This window comes from Desmodus rotundus, chromosome 11, assembly GCF_022682495.2.
Source record: "Desmodus rotundus isolate HL8 chromosome 11, HLdesRot8A.1, whole genome shotgun sequence".
NCBI classification, from domain to species: Eukaryota; Metazoa; Chordata; class Mammalia; order Chiroptera; family Phyllostomidae; genus Desmodus; species Desmodus rotundus.
The window spans coordinates 83542966-83546861 of NC_071397.1; the positions used below are offsets into that span (position 1 = coordinate 83542966).

The following is a 3896-nucleotide window of genomic DNA, read 5'->3' on the forward strand; positions in this document are numbered from 1 at the left end:
GTAATTAAAGAGCATTTACTAAGCACTACCTGAAACAAATAAAATAAAAATACTCCCTGGGGTAGCGTGGTAGCATCCTTGATTGAGAAAACCACTACTCCATGTGTGCTGTGAAGAAAACAATCAGGAAAAGCTGTTACAGGGGGGAAAGGCGAGCTGCAGAACAATACACGTAGTATGACGGTAATTATGAGGAAATAAATCAGCCACACTCTGGTGTGTGTGCTCACAAATGCAGTGAGCTTGGAGACACGTGAGGAGAGATTTACAAGTCTTGGTCTGTGAGCTCTGATACTGTTTGATTGTTTTTCTCCTCAGGGGAGAGTGCAAGCGCAGCCCCCCACTACCACAAATTACGCAGTCGAGTTTCCCACACTTGGGGAAATCGCAGGGTCAGTACATCCGGAATGCAATGAATAAGCCTTGCCCTGGGAAAACTACCTTCGGGATCACGGTATCTCCCCTGCCAGGTAAGGATGTTGTTTGATTAAAAAACAACAACAACAACAAAAACTATTTCTTTCTGTACTGGTGGTTAAATTTTATTAGGTTAACAACATTTTATTTGGGGAAACTAAAATCCGTAATATATTCACAAACCTTAAGTGGGTATTTTGAGAACCGTCATAGAGCAGTGCCTATTCAAAGAGCTATGCAACACAGAAAGAGAGGGAATAAGAGGAATGGACATGTTTCTAATGACTTGCTTGACTCATAAAAGTTCTTTTCCTCCCTTATAAAAGTGATAAACTCTTTCTTTAATACACCAATTGACATGCATAAAAAGAATTTAAAATGTGGAAATTAAACAGCAACACTACTTATGGTTTGAGCCCCAACGGTTTCCCTCTTTCCACAGTGCACGTAAAATTATCACCTCTACCCTCCACACCCAGTTTGTACTGCATGCTCTCCCGTGTTCCAGTCAGCTGGTCTACCCGCCTGCCCCACCAGAGCGGAAGGCGGGTCAGAGGCCGGGGCCCATCCACTGATCACTCTCCACCTTCCCTCTAAAAGCTGCTGTCAGTAAATGGCTATTAAATGATGTTTTGTTTTTAACAATCTGTGAAACAAATACCTAACTTGGCACGTGTTTTAACTAGTTTATAGTGATGAGATGAGTCAGAGGAAAAAAATGGATCACATTTGATAGCACTGGTTGAAAACAGTTACAAAATTACAATTGGTCCTTCTAGATACACTGAATACTAAGGATTTTTGCATTTTTAATAACTTTGAAACTATGACAAGAATTGTGCAAAGCTACATGAAGTACTACAATTTTGTGTGAGCAGTTATTCAAAAGGATCAACCCCAATAAAATCAGCGGAATAAGAGCAGCATCCTGTGGCACACGGTGCCCAGTCCCCCTCTTTCTAACACAGCACCAGTTACTTCCAAGGGCAGCCACGTGCCCAGGCAAATACACAGCACCCTTGCAGCCAGTGCTGGCCACACAGTGTTCGCCAGGCCTCACCAGGAGAAAACCCTCCCCTGTTCCTCTTCTTTCTGCTGTAAATAAATCCTGGAGATGCAACAGCCAACTTGCAACTATTTAAAAAGGAACTGCTGTGACAAACAGCCTCGCCTACCACCAAAAAAATATAGGAGGAGCCTGGTGCTTAACAACATCGCTGAGTAGCTGCGTGACCCTGGACTTCCTACCTGCATGACCTGCTACTTGAGAAAAATAAATGTCTGTTTAGCCCAGCGCAGGGGTTTTCCATCATAGACAAAAGCATTCCTAGTGGTACGTTGTCTATGGGGGGAAAATTACCACCACACTCAGCACTGAATCGTGCTGATGAGACTGCAAGAGAACCTAGGATACTATGGGGACACAGAAGACCCGGAATAACACCATATACAAATAAGAAGGGAAGACAAAGCAGCTAACGAACACCATGATGATACGTACGAAGCACACCGGTGATCACCTTCTGCCATTCACCCCAAAATAAAATCCAAACTCCACTCCCAGACTTGTGTACACCAAGGCTTCCCATTTTATGGCAACCTCTTTTGGAAACAAACACTTTTTAGATCACGTCAGCAGCACCACATCCTAATTAACCGCCTAAGAAAACATTTTTCAGAAACCTGAGGCAGGTTCTCAACATCATAAATTATCCTAAAAAGATATCTATGAAGAAAACTTTAGATTTTCATACACACCATGTTTTCATTACCCATTTCCACATTTTATCAGCTGCAATAATCAATTCTCATTTTATAGTGGATTTCAGCCTGCGTTAGTTACTACATATTTAACCTGCATGCCTTATCCTTTACCCCATGAACTATTTCCCTCTCCCTTTCCCTGTCCCACTCCCGGTCACACACACGTTGCATCTCACAGTTGATGTTCTTCTACTATTTGGACTGCGTTTCCATGCTGACCATGCTCGTGAGTAATTAGTCAATCTCACCCACGAACGAGCTTCTCTGAGACGGTTGCATGATTTATTTCCAAGCTATGGAAACAACAGGAAGGTACCTAAATCAAGATATGTGAAAACTCAGGGCAGGTTTTGTTCTGTGGGAGACCAGAGTTTACACAATTGTGTTTGTTGGGTTTGTAATTTACACGCAGATGGCATCTACAGCCTGGTAAACTGAGCTGCACTTACACGAGACAGGACTGGAACCCGTACTCAACACTCACACGTACTGACAAAGGGATAAAGGACGGGAAGTGGCATATGCCTAAGTTGCTTGAGATACTTACTAAGTAATCCTTAAATTTTATCTTATAAAATTAACTCTCATACATCTGCTGACTGAATGGCAGCTGTGAAAAAGAATTTGCATTTGTCTACCACCAATGAAAAGCCAAAATACTCCTGGGCATCTCTTACCAAATTAGGGATCTGGAGTTAAGAGAACGATGTTCTAACATTTAACAATTGATTCATTGAGGGTTTCAGAGCACAGGAATTATAAAATAAACCCAGCAGTAAAGACATTTCATGACATTTTGACTTATTACATTAATTAAATATAATCTAAAGTCAGGCAACTAACATAAAGTAATAATTATGAGAGCAAGAATTATTTTCCCCTACCACACCCTTTCTAAAATACATAACTTGTCTGATGTCCTTCCTTCACAGAACACCTCCCATTAGCCTTATTCCTTTGCTGATTCAAAGTACTACATCTTTCGTAAAAAACCTGCACAACTGAAGACCCAGGAGCCCCAGGGAACTGAAGAGAGCAGTTAATCCGAGGCGCAGTAGGAACCGCACCCACAGGGCTCCCATTCTGCAGCAGCCCGGCCACAATCAGCAAGTGCTGTGTTTTCCAGTCACTTGTTCGCTTTCTACACTCCCTCTACCTCTTAACGAGGCTGTACTGGAACAACTAAGGTGTCAGTGACCTACTGTGAAAGTCAGGGCACAGAAGATTCAGGTTAACATGTGTCTTAGTGCTTCCATTTGAATATTCATGGAATCAAACACACAAACTTGATTACACTAAAATGTTTCTATAAAAATACTCCTGCCTTGAACTCTGAGAAAAATACACGACTGCGACCAAAGACACAGAAAGCCAGACTTACTCACTCCCACGTGCCCCCTCAATTTGTAAGTGCCACGGGAACTACTTTAAACTTGTCCATACATTTTCAAACTTCCACTATTGTTTAGTAGGATTTAATCAAAAATAAAAATGTCTGAACATGTGAAAATTTACATTTCATTTCTCATATTGCAGATTTAACTCTCACCCCATTAGTGGACAGTAGTAAATATGAAATAAACCAGGACCGATCCCATGAAACCGTGTCTTCATTTCCAGGCTAGAATTCCAAAGCGTCTAGAATGTCCCTGAACTAAATGGAGAATGAAATCTAGGTTTTAAAAAAAGAGTCTGAAATAATTTAAACAAGGAAA

The 3896-nt window shown here is 41.5% G+C and overlaps 1 non-coding gene across 1 annotated transcript; it reads right to left on the reverse strand.

The window, feature by feature from the left end:
* Positions 1 to 315: 315 nt before the first annotated feature.
* LOC112297433 (U1 spliceosomal RNA) lies at positions 316 to 478 on the reverse strand. Its single transcript, XR_002974017.1, has one exon. It is a non-coding gene; the product is annotated as a U1 spliceosomal RNA (small nuclear RNA).
* Between the last annotated feature and the right edge of the window lie 3418 nt (positions 479 to 3896).